Below are 19193 nucleotides of genomic sequence, written 5' to 3'. Positions count from 1 at the left end.
TGCCTTGGTGCAAGGGTTAACTAATAATTTAGTTTGAGCATAGAGTTGTCATTGTCACATTATTACTTCCCTCGATTTTGTTACTTCCCTCGATTTTGTGGTTGGACACAATCCACCACAAGGGAGACTTCGATTTTGTGGTTGGACACAATCCACCACAAGGGAGACTTCTCTAGTAGATCTTAGGGGCCAAATAAACGAATTAAACTTGGGCTAAATGCCTCCCTAAAGGTTCTAAAACAAGATTTACCCAAGGATAAGTAGAAAATGATTAGGGTTTTGGGTGATTTATGGTATACTTTCAATAGAATGAGTTCAAGTGTACCTATGGTTCAATTTACAAGGTTTAGTTTAACCACTAGAGGTTCAAATAGGTTTCCAAACACATGTATTCAAGAAATTATACCTTGTTACTGTAAACTAGGGTTTTAACTATCAATTTATAACATGCAAATAATCTATATCAGCAATAAAAACAAATTATGGAATCCGTGATAAAGTAAACAAGAGAATAAATCATCAATTTATAACATGCAAATAATCTATAACAACAATAAAAACAAATTATGGAATCTGTGAGAAAGTAAACAAGAGAATAAATCATAACAATTATTATTATTATTATTCTTATTTTTATTATCTTTCGGTGGTGGAAAACACATATAACATGGAAAACACATATAACAACAAATTAAACCCTAGAAATATGTAATGCATTTAAAATGATATTTTTAATTTTTAATTTTTCAAATAAATGCATACATGTACATATAAAATGATATTGGTTATTTTTTCAAATAAATACATAGAAGTACATATAAAATGATATTTTTTATTTTTCCAAATAAATGCTTACAAGTCTCAACCTTAGAACAATAATATTCAAAGAAAATAATGCTGAAAGTAAATGTTTTTGCTGTAATATAATTCTTATTTACCCTTGCAAATAAAAATAAAAATGAAATAATTAAGGTTTTTTTCAAGGATTAGCACAAGACATATCACTAGTGCTTTTCTTAATCTAGGGCTAACAGAGTTTAGGAGTAAAAATCTATTAAAGAAAAAAAAGATGTGGATTAAAAGAAATTAAGGAAGACAAACTTGTGTTGCTCAACTCTTCAGCCCTAGTGTTCTTCCGTCTTCATCGGAGATTGAAGGGGAGCAAGCTAAACCTAGGCCACCTCAAGAAAAACTTGATGAAAATCTTGTGCAAAGAGATGTTGGAGTCAAAATATCAACGAAACCATGGTGAAAACTTCATTAAACGTTAGTTCATCTACATTAACTAGAATGAAGCAGATAACTTATATTAACATCAACACATACTAAATCATCAATAATTATCCAATAGAGAGAAATATCCAATAAAAACCCTCCAAAAGTTTGCTACACTAGTGCTCCATATTGCAAAAGAGAGAATAGACCAATTAGTTAGTGTGAGTTGCCTCCAAGTGTGACATGACTCAATGATATGAGTCAACCTCTTATTTATCCAAGCTTGGGTAGGTTGATTTCCTCTAATTTGGATTTAGGAAGCTTTAAAATACAAGTAATCAATGATATAAGATATTAAGTCACTAAGTTGAGTTTAAAAATAACCAAAATTACATTATAGCATGAAACTATGCTTCAATATGACTTGCGCATGTGAGCCAAACATCTTCCAAGGGTGATGCCAACCTCCAAAAGCTATGTCTCCCCATGAAATGTGTAATGGATGGCTCTAAGGGTTGCATCTCTTCCCAAAGGTCATATGCTTTCACCAAATGGATGCCTAATCATCAAGCACAGCCAACTCAACATCATCCATCAACCACGCCATCAATTCTAGCATCAAGATGGGGACATCATAATGCTAGTGCATGATGTCATCATGGTGAACAATGTAACCATCCCCTTAAGAAGAATGGCATGTCATTGTCATTCTCAAAGATCTTAAAAAACATGGCGATGTCCATCAAGTAGGTTTAATGCCAGCTTGGGGTGCCTTGTCTTCTCTAGGGTGCATAATGTTCTAACTTTGTAGAATGTGTCTAAGGTCTTGGAGGCGCGTGAGGGTGTTATCAACTGTGTCAAGTCATTACAAGGTCAATGCTCTTTGATAAGTGCCCAATGTTCTCTATCAAAGTGCCTTGTACAATCATCAAATGGTGTTAGATGTCCTCTTTGAAGTGTTAGAGAAACATCATACAATTTCTTAAGGGATGACAATTGTACTTGGGAGCAAACATCTAAAAAATACTCACAGAATCAAGTGAGATCAACATTATGGGTGCAACAATCATAAGAGTATAAGTGGGCCAATTTTAATGTTAAAGGTATCAAAGTACTTCACACAAGCATCATCTTCAAATGTCTTCTTAGCTTATGATTTGTATATAAGTTATCATGTTTAGGTATGAGAGGGTCATTTCAAGGCTCTATTAGGTGCTTCCCTCCCTAAAGGAAGGGATGATTCCTAGGCCGACCTTTTCAATAGATAGGTGTATGTGATTGTGTTATTCAATAGGGTTTACTGCATGAATGAAGTCATGGTATTATTCTAGGTTATACCAAACCATTGTCCATGAACACCTTTATAGAGAGAGCACTTAGCATTACTTGAGTTACCTTCCTTGCCTTTGTATTTCTAAGCTCCAATATTTGTTCTTTTCTTTTCTTTAAATAGCTTGTTTAACAAGCTTTATTGATTATCATGTAATAATGAGATAACCATTTTTTTTGATGAGCAATTCATGTCTTCATCAGGGTTGAAATGTTCATAAGTTCATTTTACTTTGATAGGCGTGATATGCATGGATACTCTAGGGGACGAGTGACCATATAAGACGGTGTAGAGCTAAGGCTATAAATTGGCTTTCACTTGCTTCACATCCCTTGCCATTCTTTTGCATTTAACATTGGTTCATGCTCTCTTGATTCTTATAGCTACATCAACTTCATAAATATACAATCCCTTCTTGTCACAAGACATGTTCAACAATGAACCAACACAAGTAATTGACAACAACCAATTAAAAGGTAGGACAATGGAGTAGGGGATTGGTGTCATGTATAACATGGAACACTACCATCATCAAAGCCTCCTATTTGTGCCCCTCCTAGACAATGAAATAAAAGGCAAGGAAGGTCACATTGGATTGGCAAGTGATAACTACCAAGGAGAAGCAAGGGAACAAGTGTGCAACTAATAGCAATCTATCCGGTGATCCATACTAGAATGAATGCCTTTGAGCATTAAATGAAAGCATTTTACTAAAAAATGGTTAATGTACCTCACAATAGACAACACACCTTCATTGGATGAGCAAGTTGGATGAATGCATGCACTAACTAAAGACTAGATGAGAGGCCTCCGAGGTTGACTATTTGTGGATCATATAGGATTGGCAAATTGCATCAATAGGAGAAACATTTTTTCCTAGGGTTACTCATACATGTGGGTGCGTAACAATGCTCAACATAAATGTGATAGTTTGTTAATTTTAGGCAACAATGGTATGTTCTATGCTTTAGAGAAATTTTACTTCAATTTCTTTATTAGCCCAATGTCAATATTTAGATTAGCAATCACATCAACATGATAGTAAAATGCAGATAGAACATAAACATAAACAGTAGAAGACAAGCCAAGACAAGAGGACACAAGATGTGGCACCAGCCAGGGACAAACCCGAATGTGGGGAAACCCTTGATCAAATCTTCTTTTAGTCTTCAATAGTTCAGCAGAGAGAGATAGTACAATTTACAAATATGATGATTTATAACAGCAACAAAAGAGCCATAACCAAAAAAGTCAACACTGGTCAGCAGGGAAGATTTGACCTTCAGCGAATTGGTCAACTTCAACCTCCAAACATCGAGATAAAACAACCCTCAAAACAGTGAAATTTAGCCCAGTGAAAGTTTGGTCAAACAATCCACCTGCAGTCAGCGCTAGCTGCAGTCAACACTGGTCAACAATCAATGTTTAGCCTCGATTTTGGTGCCTAAAAATGCGGCCTGCCCAAACAAAGATATCCCTCACAAAATGTAGTCAAAGAAGGTCAACACATGCTGGTCAATGCTTGGTCAAACTGTCCAGAAATTCGGTCTCCTGAAATTTCGGACATGTGGAGATAGAGAGGCCCAGGAATCCATACCCAATCAATGAGGGGAGAGAGAGAGAGAGAGAGAAGCGTGAATATGAGTGTGTCCAAATGAGGTTAAGTCACTTTCTATTTATATGCAACGTTGATGATGAATAGACATGGTTGTTGGGCTTGTGAGCCTACATAAGTTTGTTGGCCGACCTTGACAATTTGACCATAATCAAAATAAATTCATAATTTCATTTGTACATGTTAGAATCGGATGATCTTTAGATCAATCCTACACCTCTCGGAGAGAGGAATCCAAGAAAAATATCAGCTGTCATAAATAAGATGACCCATGTGGAGTTCAGAGCTAGTTTCCAATTTTAACGCAATGCTAATTTTGGGGCTTGACCTTGTAAGGACATCAAATCAAGAATGCGACACAACTAGTTAGCACGAAAGATCATGTATTGTCCCCTTCCTAATCAGTGGAGCTTGTGGAACTCTAGTTTATTAGTTGGTTCCCGTAGGATATTTGGTTAGGGTTAGAAAAACTGCCGTGGCAATTAATCATGCAGTTTGGCAATGTTTGATGGCCAATTGAGATCTCATTGTGATTATGAGCAAGATGCTTTTTTTCTAGAATGATTTTGGGATAATTATACAATACTTACTATTTTGGGTAAGTTAGTTTCAAGCACCAACTGGGTCAACTGAATGGGTTAGTATTTTTAGTATTATCAGTGGATTTAGTTTTGATAACTATATCAACATTTTATATAGTTAAGTGGTTTTAAATAAAATGCTGATAAGTTATTAAATTTGAATCAAAGTTTTTTATTTTTTATTAAGTAGAGGAATTGACCATTGGGTCAGACTTCTACTCGCATGACACACGGTCGATTTTGGCTGCGACCACTATACTTCTAGGGCCTAAACTTGTCCTCCTCTTCGTAGACCAGGGTATAACAGGGGGATTGAACCTTGGATCTCTCAGTTTACATGATTTCATATTTCGTTCACCAATTGAGCTGTCACCCCCTTAGGACTAAAGTTGAATCAAAGATTTAACTTTATTGTTATTTTTTATATTTTTAATGAAGTGATTATAAGGGCCAGTGATAAAGTGAAAGATGTTTTATTCTAAAAAACAAAATAAAAAGAATGAGACCTTTAATTGAGAGACTATAAGTGATTTTATTAGTTCCACATGGATTGATGAAGGGGGTCAAACTTTTTGGTTATATTTTGGTTTTGATATTTGATATTGCCATTTTCTGGGAGTGATTACTTCTTCTTAGTTTGTGAATATGAAATCTCTTGCAGGCAACGTTCTCCACGTTACCGAGAGATATAATTTGGAAAATATCTTGGTGATTTCACACAAATCACAATTGGGCCTCATTGTTGGTTTGATATCTATAATCTGCATCAGATTTGAGGATATTTGTGGCAGCAAAAAGAATTTTAGAGTTTGCTATAGTATTTCTACTATAGTAACATTGCAATAATGACTTTGCATATTTCAATTCAAAATCAGATTTACACATTTCCAAATTTAATGGGTATGCCCGAATTGTGTTTTTAAAAGAATTTTGGTGTTTTTAAAGAATTCTGGCTATCCCAATATTGTTCATTTTGATCATACAGTGTAATCCCAACTCTAAAAAATGATTTTGAGTTATATTAGTTTGTAGATTTTCCAAAATATTGTTTTTTTTCATTGTTTCCAGAAATATGAGTTATATCAGTTTATGAATTTTTCTAAATATTGTTATTTTATGAGTTATTCATTGATGCCAGTGCTAGCATTGTCAAAAAGAAAAGAGAAAAACAATAACATGGGTATATGCTACAATGGTATCAGAGCTGTTTATCTTGAAATCTTGAAGGGTTCAATATGATAGTACAATGATATGTTAGGATTTGATCAACAACCTTAAAACACACCATCACAATGCTTATATAAGCACGCTTGCTACAAATTTGGTTGCAGAAAAACAAAGGGAAGTTGAAGGACAAACTCCAGGTAATATGGGTGATAGAAACCTTGGAAATCAAAACCTTGAAGAGCGTTTTTTCTGAAATTGTTGGATGCCTTGGTTAGAGGGAAACAAGATGTAGAGCAAAGAGCCCAAGCAAAAAATAGTTTTTGGAACTTTTGAAACAGTTGATGGCTAGACAATTGGGAGTTGATATTGGTGGTAACAATGCAAATAATGGAGACAACAATGGAGGAAATAATGGTTAGGGAGAGAATTACATTCACGTGGGTAGTTAAAATCAACCATATAGAACCATTAGTTTGAGGATTTTTATGCCTACCTTCCTTCCCACCAAGAGCACTAGAACTAGTTGAAAATGAGCCACAAGTCACCGATTTGTAGAATTAGTTTATGCAAGGATGAGACTAATTGTGACCTAGAGTTTCAGGCTGCTATATCACTTAGAGATTATATTGATGTTAAGATGAAACATAGACCCCGCACAGGTGACGAAGCACAAAATTATGATTTGAAGAAGAAGGTGACAATATTGACTCCCATATTATGACGGTTCAAGGAAGACCAACATGAGTTTGAGTTTAGAAGGTTGATACCTATTTCCATATCAACCCAATGCTATGAGGAAGAGGCCATAAAATATGTAGCTATACACCTTGAGGACATATCACACAAGTGGTGACATCCGGGGATGATCACCATGGGACATGGCATGATCAAATTTTATAGAGAGGTTGATCAAGATATTTGATAAGAAGGATTCATAGCTACATTTCAAAGAGTTGGAACAACTTAAGCAGTGGGGTTCAATTGGAACTTATATTGCAAACTTTTAGAGGCTTGCAGTTCTAGTAAATAATATTTCAGAAAAAAGACTAATGGTGCTAGTCATGGATGGTTTGACATAAAATTTTAGAGTTTGGATTAAGGCCCTCAATCCACCCACTTTGAAAGAAGGCATAAAAAAAACAAGGGACATGGAGGCTTCTACTTCCATAAGTAAGTTTCAGTACAAAGAATACTGACATAAGAGGGATAAAGACAAAAAACAATTTCAAAGAGAATCACAATTACCATGAAATGATTCTAACATGTTAGATACTGACCAACTAAATGATCTTATAAGGAATAAGTGTATTTCCTTTGTAGAGAGCCATGGGACGCCTCACATAAATGAAATATGAAACCAAAATATTAAGCAACTAAGTACTTTTTTGCTGAAGAATATGCATCAGAAAAATAAAATCAACAATATGATTTAGAGAATAGTGATGAGGAGTACACTTCAGAAGAAGAGTCCCAACATAATATGGCCATAGGAAAACTCTATAGTGAACAAAAGGAAATCACATTCAAGGCAATAGGTGAAGTATAGGGGCAACAAGTTGTTGCTTTGATTGACACATGGGAAACTCATAATTTCATTGATCAAAGGCTTGCGATTAAGAGGGATTTGCAAATAGAGGAACGTAGTGGGTTTAAGATGATGGTAGCTAATGAATATAAGATTTCTTGTACTCATAAGATTTCAAATTTAAGTACACAGTTGGGTGAATATCAACTGCATGATGAATTTTATGTGGTAGACATGGGGGAAAATGATGTTATTCTTGGTGATGTCCACATGCCCTGTGTTGGCAATACAAGATTTCTCCGAACCCTTTGAGTTGGAGTGTGATGCTTTGGGAGAGGGGATAGGAGCCATTCTAATGTAGGATAATTACGCCATCTCTTTTGAGAGTAGAAAATTAAGAGGTGTGGACATGAGTTACTTAGTTTATGATAGAGAGATGTTGGCCATTATGCATGTCTTGGCTAAATTCACACCATACCTAGTTGGCGGTAAGTTTATAATCAAAACAGACCTTAACATCGTCTAATATTTCATGAACTAGAAGGATCTAAATGATATGAAAGAAAAGTGGGTTGGTATATTGCATGCATATGATTTTGACACTGTATATATCAAGGGGAAGAAGAATGTGGTCGTTGATGCACTTTTCAAGAGGCCTCACATATGGTCAATGGTGGAGATTATTGTTGATTTGAGGGAGTTAGTTACAACAGAGTTATGGAAGGAAAAATTCATAATCACAAATATAAATTGGTAAATAAGTTAATCATGTATAAGGGAAGAATTTATTTGGTTCCTTCTCCACAACTTAAGGTACAAATATTGAGGTTATTTCATGATGCACCTATGGTTGGTCACCCAAATTTCTTTACTGGAATCCAGTAGAGATTCACATGGAAAGGACTTAAGAATGAAGTCCTTAAGTATGTTATAAAGTGTCCTACTTGCCAACAAAACAAGAATGAACATACTTATCTAGCTGGTCTGCTTCAACCCCTACCCATTCCTAATAAGAAATGGGAATCTATCTCTATGGATTTCATCACAAGGCTACCTAAGGTACTAGGTAAAGATTGCATCTATGTGGTGGTTGACAGGTTGACTAAGTTTGCACACTTCTTTGTCATTTCAACGACCTATACAACAACACATGTAGCTGATTTTTCTTTTAAGAGAGATTTTCAGGTTGCATGAGATGCCCAAGAATAGTGTTAAGTACAGGGACAACAAGTTCCTAAGTATGTTTTGGTATGATATCTTTAGATTGAGTGGGACTAAGCTCACTCCTAGCACTAGCTACCACCCATAAACAAATGGTCAAACAAAGATAATGAACAAATGGGTGGAGGGATATCTCAAGAATTATGGTTTTGGACAACAAAGAGCTTGGATCAAAAGCTTACACCTTGGTGAGTATTGCTATAATACTACTTATCACATGTCTATCAAGATGTCACCATTCATGGATTTATATGGTTATGAGGCTCCCAACTTCATGGATCTACTATTTGGGGATAGTAGAGTGCCTAAGGCAAGGTATTATTACAAGAGAGTCAGGACATCATGAAGCCATTAAAGGAAAATTCTCAACATGTACAAATTTAACAAAAGTGGCATGCTAATTGAGTTTGGGGACATGGTTTAGTTGAGATTTTAAACAAGATATAATCTACTCTCAAGAAGAATGGAGAAATGAAACTCAAGCCCAATTTTTATGGACCATTTAGAGTATCTCAGAGGGTTGGAGAGGTTTCCTATGAACTTGAGCTATTGGCTAGCAGTAGGGTTCATAATGTATTTCATGTATCGAGGCTCAAAAGGCACTTGGTCATAACATGGTCCCCTCATCTGAGTTGCCACCGTTGGATGAGGAGGGGAAGTTGATATTGATTCTAGAGGTCATCACTGATACTAGAGAGAGGACTCTTTGTGAGAGGGTCATCAAAGAGTTTCTGGTAAAATGGAAGAACTTGCTGGTAGAAGCCACATGGGAAAAGAATAGTTATTGCAACATCTAGAGCTGAGGTTGCTTGAGAACAAGCAATTTTGAGAAGGATGGGCTATAATGTCCCCTTCCTAACCAGTGGAGTTGGTGGACCTATAGCCTATTAGTTTGTTCCTCTAGGCTATTGGGTTTAGAGGCAATTAATCCAACAATTTGGTAGTGTTTGATGGTCAGTTGAGATCTCATTGGGATTATGAGCATGATGCCTTTTTGTTAAATGATTTCAATATAGTTTTATAATTAGAGAAAGATTTCGGCGAAAATCACATGGAATCTCATTTGTCGACGCGTTTCGAACCAACCAGTGTGGTTCATCGTCAGGACAAGAACCACACTGGTTGGTTCGAAACGCGTCGACAAATGAGATTCCATGTGATTTTCGCCGAAATCTTTCTCTAACTTGATATGGATCACAGAAGCCTAAACTCTATTATAGTTTTATAATACTTACTTTTTTTGTAAGTCAATTTCGAGCATTGACTAGGTCAACTGGTAGTGGTTTCAGTTTTCATGACTATCTTAGCATTTTATATAATTTGAAGGTTTTAGATTAAATAATCATGAGTTATTAAAACTTTTGAGTAGGTTAATGAGAATGCTTTTATATTGAGATTCCTACTTATATGAAAATTAGTTTGGTGGCCAATCTTGAGTATATGATTTTGTTCAAGCCTTCCATGTTGGATGAAGAAGATCATTGTCTTCTCCCCACTATCAAAGACTTTGCACTATCATTATCTTCTCCCCACTATGAGAATAAATTTTGTGGAGGAAGGAATGAGTAACTTGTAGAGGATGGTAAGAGATCTAGTAGAATGGACTCAAATAACAAATTCCAAGGAAAGAAAATGGATCGAGAGGAGCCAAGTTGAAATAAAGTTCCCTCATATGTCCTTGGAATATTATGGGGATAAAATAACTCCCAATGGGGAGGTGTGATATGAATTAGATCCATTAGAAAACAATTATCCATTGTCTTAGGTGTTGTAAGGATCTAATGAATGTGTTGGATGAAAAAAATATTGATAAAAACTATTGAAGTGAGAGACAATGTTGATGATATGAAGAAACATGTATCATTTCAACAAATATCCACACCCTCTATTTGATATTTCATTCCCCATTTAAGCATGAAGAAGAATATGAAAGACAAAAGAAGGGAAACGAGGAAAAGGGATGAAGAAAAAATCATATGAAATAAAATAGGACATGAGAGCCATACTCAAACGCTCGATTGAAAAAGGAAAAGGAGGAAAATGTGGGGTTGGGGGAAGATACAACATGAGGATGCCTAGGCTTCTGGATAACCCCCAACAATGCCATCCTTTAATAAATTAATTCCCAATTAGTTTGTATGGGATATTTATATAAGTTTAAGAGGAATTTTTGTCTAGATTCCCATGTGAAGACTAATAATGGACTAGAGATTTAGATGAAATTGTTACTTTCATGTTTTTTGAAAAATAAATGACTAGTTGAAGCTAATCTAATGATGGATTTCTCTTTTTGGTTTCCAAGGTAAAGATGGTGGCCATTGTATCTTGATTTTCCTTGAGATTTCTATATGATTGTGGTGTATAATTATGTGTGACATTCATGCAACTTATCTATGTTTAATTAATGTTGTTATTTGTGTATATGGTTACAATGAAAATCCCAAATTGTGATTCTATTAGTTTTACTCAAAATTGAGTTTTTCGTCAGCAAATTGTGAAATTTGACAATAGCTTTAAGATCACCGGTATTCATTCCACTCAGAGTCATAAGATCAATGGATGTTATAATTTTGATGTTGCACTTATTTAGCTAAGTTCCTAATTATATCCCTAAAGAAAAACAATTTAGTGACTAATGGGGTCAATGGTATGTGAAGACATGTTTGTACAGAGGAAATAATATATCCCTAAGGTCATATGAACTCACAATAGCATATACATTAGTAATGATGGAATCTTGAGTTTGTATCTATACAAGCCATACATAGTCTTGGGTGTGCCTTGGGCAAGCATGTCAATAATATCATTTGATTGTTAATTGAATGCTTTCTCATAGTAAATGAATGTAATTAAGTAAACTACATTGATTCCTCCTTTCAACAATATTGGGGTTTTGCCAAAGCCAAGGAAAAGTCAGAAGATATTTGTTTGGAATATCATTACTTTGTCTCATGCTCATTGGATATTTTTAAAGTTTGTACACATGATTTTTTTTCTAGTTTACACTCACATGGTAATGGTTGGAAGTGATAGCATGCTAGGGATGAGTGAATGGCCATTTTAATTGCTTTGAGTTAATGGGAGATTGATTATGGAGGAAACAAAAGGTAAAAATTAAATGGATGGTGTAGAAGATTATCACATGGACTTTTTTTGTTAGTGTGAATTATTAGAAAGTGTTTGGAATTGTAGCTTTGGCACAAGCTAACTTAGATTCAAAATAAACCATTTAAAGAACATAAGTCCATATCATTAAGTTGAAATTTTATTAAAGAATTACAATAAATACCACTTAGGGATAGAAGTTGCTTAAGAAGAGTTTATAATTATTGTCATCATCTCAATGTCAAAAGAACTTATAGGAACATAAATGATCTTTTAACCTTTTAAGAATTTGTGTTGGTGAAACAAATAGGCTATGATCATATCATTTACAAAACAAACACATGTTTTTATTACATAAATTCATAACTATGCAAAACTCCCTTAACATGAGATCCTATTTTATTATCCAATTTTTAAAAACAAATCTTTAGCATTAGGATTTATTTTCATCTCCCCAGTATAGTCAGGGCCCCTATCCCCATCCCAGATATGTGAAATTTTCTTATGGTTATTGAAATACTATTAGGTTTTCAAAGACTCCATAGAGAGGGTATGTGTCATGTTTGGAGGCCTTGTTCATAGCCCATGAGGTCTATAAGGTTCATTTTCCTATGTAAGGCCCTTGTTTTCTCTTTTGACCATGATTTATGCCCCTGCATCCATCACTAATTCCTTAAACCAATTCATGGAAACCATATCCCACTTATAGGCCAACATCCCATATAAAGGTCCTATGTGGCATTTCATGCATCTTTGACCATGCTTGACCCTGATAAGATTTGTTAAATGGTCAAGGATGTTTATTGTAACTAGGGTTTAAACACTCATTCAAGAAGACATTACATTAGGGAAAACATATAACACATGGGCTTATTAACCTATTTTTTTTTTCATATTTGAATCACCTCCATTCAAAGAGGCAATGTCACCAAAATGTTGTAATTAGGGAGTCAACATGAATTAACAAAGAGACTACAATGGGAAAAACACATCACACACATGTAACTCAAAAAATAAGAAATAATTTAGGGAATGATATCCAACAAAGTCATTATTCATCTGTCAAGAGTATTTATACATTAGGAAGATGGTTGGAGTAGTCTTACCTGCTCCAACTAATCATCCATTATGATTTTCTTTATTATGTTCTTCATTACATTTATATTCATATATTCACTTATGCTATTTTCTAATCTATTATTGTATGATGACTATATGATCCCACCTTAATTCCTTGCTCATATTGAGCAAGCATGAATCAACATACTAGGTCTCTAATACGACATCAATATCCCTACTATGCACCAACCATGCATATCAATTTGCACATGTAGCTCAATCATAACAAATGCTAGTTGTATAGGAAGATACACATATATAAGATTTACTAGGCTTTATGACTCTTTAAGGTTCAAATGAATTCATATTATATATCTTGAATTATCAACATTTTCTGTTAGTTATAGGGTTCCTCTAGCTATCTTTATCAAGTGCATACTATTGCTTTTCCAAGGAACTATTGGGGCTTCTCCTTTCCAATCTAGTTGGTCATTATCAATGTAGACGAGCCCAACATTTTATCAATCTAATGCTATTGTGAGTTATTTGTATGTGACTGGGGAGGTTCTACAACATAATCCGTCCTACCATTTCTCCATGGTCACAACCCAAGAAATTGTTTTTCTATTCTTGTACGAGGGGGCTTAATTAATTAAATTCTTCTATGTCATTATCTTTGTCATTTAAGATCTTTGTGTGTGAATATGTCATCTAATGTCTTATTCTTGAATGCAAACTTCTCTCAAAATCAATACTCTTTGAAATTGTTCTGATCAAATCCTCTATCATTTGTTGCAAAGATATCTCAATCAATGCTTTGCTTGGTTAAACTTTGTTGCTCAATCAAAGTACTTTATTTTCCTAGTTGATCTTTGTCTTCTACTACTGTTCGCATCTAGCTTATTTTAGGCCTTTTCCAATGGGTTGGAGTTTGTAATTTAAATTTACATGAAGGATGACTCACTATGAGTCAATTCTAGGACTCTAATTTGGTGATCATAACTTGACTTGACTAGGACATGAATGTAACTAAAATTGAAGTATACAAATACTCATTTTGCCAATACTAGGAATTTACAAATGCTATCAACTAGATATAGATAGATGTTGACAAGAAATTGATCTCAACAATTAGAATTTGACTTATATTACAATGTTGGAGAGGATCATCTACCTTAAAGAGGACTCTTGTTTATCCCTCCCCCTCTTTTCTCTTGGCTCCATTTCTGACTCAATTTTTACAATTAATGTGGATTAGAATGACTCAACCAGTAATGTATGTTTTAATTTTCATTTCAAATAACTAACTTAAGACTCAATTAATACTCCACTGGACTATCCTTCACACACACACACACACCCACACACACACAGATATATATATATATATATATATATATATATATATATATATATATATATATATATATATATTTAAGACTCAATTTCTTAACATGGATTAAAAAATACATTATCATAGACCACTAAGATCATATCATCTTGTAATGAATTAATTTTAGAGACATCAAAATGTTTTTGAATGTAAATCTACTTCAATAGAGGTGAAGTATGCCAAGTATTTTCTTAATTATAATTGGCACCCAACTATTTTGATCTTTACAACATTCAAATTCTACTCTATTCTATTGCTAGCTGGTTAGCTTGGTTAGCAACACACAAAGGATCTCACATCACATTCATTATACTTACTGTAGATTGATTTATTCTCTATTGATCTCCACTAGCCCCACACTTTGGTCATTTCTCCATTAAGACTCATTAGCTTAGTTTGTTGAGTGTCCATAGATATTGATTGATCCAATAGTTCTATTGATGGATTGAATTGACCTCACTCTGTTTACATGAGCATTATTACTCCAATTTTTTTACTAGCATTGTACTTATATATCATATAAATAAGTAAGAAGATAGGTGTGGTTTATTTGGATTAGGTATTTTGGAATTTCCAATCTTAAAAAAATAATAATTATGGATGGTGTGGTTGGGATATTTTAATGTCTGAAATAAAACCCATTACAGGTCAATTTAGGGTGTAAGATTATGAGCTATAAACACAACACGTGCAAGAAACAAAGAGACTATTCTAGTTGCTAAAACAATCAAAACAATTAATCTATGATCTAATTTAGAAAAGTAATTTGAACTTGTATATAAAACTAGTTTTGGAAATGTAAAAATATATGGAAACTAAAATAAAACACATTGGGACCAAATTCCATCCAACTAGTCTTTATCTTAAATCCCTTGTCTTAGCTCTGAAACACATCTTTTGTTGTGTAGTCGAGCATTCACATATTCATTAGCAATTTGGATTTAAAGAATGAAAGATGTTGGAAACTACAAATATACTGAGAGGGGGAGGGGGTGAATCGATATTATGATCATTTTAACAATTATTACCAATATACACTATTTATGCATTCAAAAATTTACCATATAAGAAACTCATAACTCACGGAATAACATCATAAGAAACACACACATATGAAGCACATAGAGACACCAGATGTATGTCAAAACCTAGAAATGAAGAAACTGCCAATCCTCTTTTTAGTTGTTAATGCAAATGAAATCTCCAACCTAATGTTATGTTATGTTTATCAACACCCATCAGAAGGAAGCAATCCTTCCCTAATTTGTAGGCACCCACTTACATGAGGCATTAACCCCTATTTTATTTTTAGGCATCAACCTAAAGGAAGCACCAACTCCCTGATTTAAAAGAACACACTTGTAAGAGGCACAAACCCCCAAGTTGTTTCTCAGGCATCCATGTGAAGGAAGCACCAACTCATTGGTTCGTAGGAATCGACTTGCAGAAATTTACGTATTACTTTTTCATAACATTTTCAGACTTAGATCCATAATTACTCTATCACTTTAATCTTCATATTTGTATTTGCTTCTCTCACTTCTTCAACTCTCACTCATCCAGATATCTCATTGTACAACTAGTATTCTCAAACCATCATCATTTGATTTCAACTCCGCCTCTACTCTGCAACTCTCCTTTCACACCTAGATCTATTCATAACTTCTTCCGATATGCTCACCTACACTTTTCTCACTTTCAAATTTGATTATACAACTTTTCATATTTTCTATGACAACTCTTCTACAACCTTAGATATGATATTAACACTCAAGTATGCTCCTTTTATCAATCTACGATAACTCAAACTTCATATCTTCATACATATATGATTTGGACTCTTTTGCACAACTTAACCTTCTTCAACATTCTTAATACTCTATCATCCTCTATCAATATCAATGCATTCACAAACTTGAATTTCTTAATGTAATATTTAGACTCTCTTAACCTCTAATAGCCTTGAAATCTTCACTAACTCAACCCTCTTAGTTCTTTTATTCATTTTCAAATTTGGCATTGTCTCGGCCTTAGATTGTTAATAAGGATCACCCATAATTTCCATCAATCACGCTGCCTTTTATAGCCTATACACATCAAATACCATGGGTATTCAGACACATTTTTACCCATGGTAAATAAATCTTTGACAATATCAACAATACTTACTCCACACAACCATAACAAGCCTTTAATTGTCTCTTAACTAAATTTTGGTGCTCAAAATGACAAATTTTTAAATAGTGCCACACCCTTAAACTTTAGCTTTCTACACATGAGACTATGGTCTAGAAAGATGGTTTAAGCTTGGGAGGAACTTATCAACCTCCCTCATTCAATCAAGTATCTGAGTGATCCATCGATTGGCTCCTTGTTTCATATGCGTGAAGGCTAGAACCACACTGTGCCACCTAAAGCTCTTATACCTGTAATCTAGTATTTGGGAGTGTTTGTGTTATGTCATTTGTGTAGAATTCATGGAGACCTAGATGTATGGATACATTGGGGAAACCTTACAAACTCAAACTCTGGCATGAATCCCAAGAATCTGCCATGTCATTTGTTGAAGTGTTTTGGAGAATGTAACTAGTTTGGTCTTCATAATTGTACTTGTCAAAAGAAAATTTATTGTTATATAAAATGACTTATTAAAGCATGGATTTCATGCTTGGGCAAATGTTTTCTAGGTAAAAGTCCCCATTAAGGACTTCTAGTTTTTTTATTGAGTCATTAGAGTCATTATCATTATTATTAGACCCTTCTTGGGCTTTTGTATAATGTAAAAAGAGTTATTTTTTAGTCAAAAAGGTAATTTGTCACCTCCACACAAAGTCAACCCTGCCCTTAACAAGTTAGAATGGATTATGGAAATTCAACCCACAAGAAGCCTATATATTGAGCAACTCAACTTCATTTGGAGAGCATCATCATCAAGTTCGATCTCTAAGAAGCAGTAGCTGGAAAAGAGTGTGAAGTTGCTAGAGAAGAAGGAGAGAATTTGGGAAGAATAAAATCAATTTTTTGGGCTACCCACATGTACGAAGATATTGGGCTGAAGTTGGGGTTGAAATTCTATTTCTTTTCAGGGTCAAAGTTCTGAATCCGGGGGGCCGAAAATCTACTAATTGGGGCGAAATTTTGATCTGAAGCTGCACCTTGAAACATTGACACTTGGAAGGTTGAGAAAAGGAAATCTACAAGGAGGAAGGGATGAATTGGTTGGAGGAGATCTTTGTCTAGGTATAGAAGTCTAGAAGTGTCTCATCTTGATTTCAATCTACTAAAGGAAGATTTCTTGATTGGGTTTTCCCCTTATACGGGTTTTTCCCTAGCTGTGAGCCTACATCTTGTGTCTCTTGTTCTTGTGATCTTCATACACATATAATTTGGTAATTGATTGATGAAAGATAAACTAAATAAGAAGTAAAATAAGGCAACATAATTCACAAGTAATTATCGAGAAAGAGTAATCAAACTCTAAATCCTACTAGCATTTATTTCTCAACTTGGTATCGGAGCTAAGGTCAAAGAAGGTTGAAGATTACTTTGTTGGAAATTACTTGAAGAAAGGAAAATAAGTTTTGGAAGAAAAATGTTACTCCTATGGAAAATTTACTTGAATAGGGAATCAATATCATGAGAATTGCAGGAAGCTGGATTGGAAGGATCATCTACAATCTATTTAGAGAGTCAAGAGTGAAGGATTATTGGCTACACTTATAGGTACTATTGATGATGACAATGCATGGATCACTAATAGTGGAACATCAAGACATATTATGGGAGAAAGTGGACAACTTAATACCCTATCGAAGGAACCATCATCTCATGTAGTGGAGTTAGGAGACAACAACATTTATGTAGTCAAAGGCCTTGGATCTACATCATTAAATATGGAAAATGGAGCAAAGGTACACCTCAACAATATACCCTATGTTCTAGGTTTGAAAAATAATTTACTTTCAATTTCTTGAGTAGAAGATAAAGGAGATAGGGTTGCCTTTGTAGATGATAAAATTATGCTTTGGGAAAATATTCAAGCATTGATAGGACAAAATTCATTAGATTTCATGAAGGAAGACTATATAGAGTTATAACATCATCTCCTCAAGCCATAGTTCACATGGAGATCAATCCTATCGAATTATGGCATAGGAGATATGTTCCTCACTTATGGTAAATAACATCCCCAATATCAAAGAAGACCATGAAGGAGTATGTAAGGGATGTGCTCTGGGAAAGAACACAAGGAATCATTTTACAAGTAGTGACACAAGGTTTAAAGAAATATTAGACCTCATTCATTTTGATGTGTGGGTCAATGTCTATCAAATATCTTGGAGGCCATCCTTATGTGACCTTCATTGATGATCACTCTAGAAAGACATGGCTCTATCTTCTCAAGACAAAGGACGAAGTATTTAAAAAGCTCAAGGAATTTAGATCCGAAGTGAAGACCTTAACCAAAAGAAAGATAAAAACTTTGAGATCCGATAATGGAAGAGAATACACTCCAAAAGAATTGATTGCATGATCAGAAAATGATCTTAGATGACTTTTCACTCAAAAATGAAAGTCAAGGGATGCTTCTAAAAATAGTCCCATTGCATAGATCTTTTCAATCTGAATCTAATGCACTTTGAATGGGCTAAAATGGACTTTGGATGAAGAAGTTATTGCAGAAAGAAGATTGCCATTGTCCTTTGAAAAGGAGGCAAATTCTTATAAAAATGGCCTAAAAGGCTCATTGAAGAAATCAAATCGCAAATGTGCCAAAGGGAAGGACTTAAGGCAAAGGTGGAAGAAACCTTGATTGCGACCTCCGAATTATCGCATCGGAGGTAGGCCTTCGCCCGATATCGGGACCCCAGGCAGAGCAATATGCGATATGCGATCAATCTGATGAAGCGATTGCGATGATCAGCAATCGGAGGAGCAGAGGCATAGACCCTGCCGATGTGATATGGGATGTGCGATATTGG

The sequence above is a fragment of the Pinus tabuliformis genome, chromosome 3_1 (genome assembly GCF_031772625.1).
Source record: "Pinus tabuliformis cultivar Carrire ecotype Pingquan chromosome 3_1, CPIR1, whole genome shotgun sequence".
Lineage (NCBI taxonomy): Eukaryota > Viridiplantae > Streptophyta > Pinopsida > Pinales > Pinaceae > Pinus > Pinus tabuliformis.
This window is presented reverse-complemented; position numbering follows the sequence as displayed.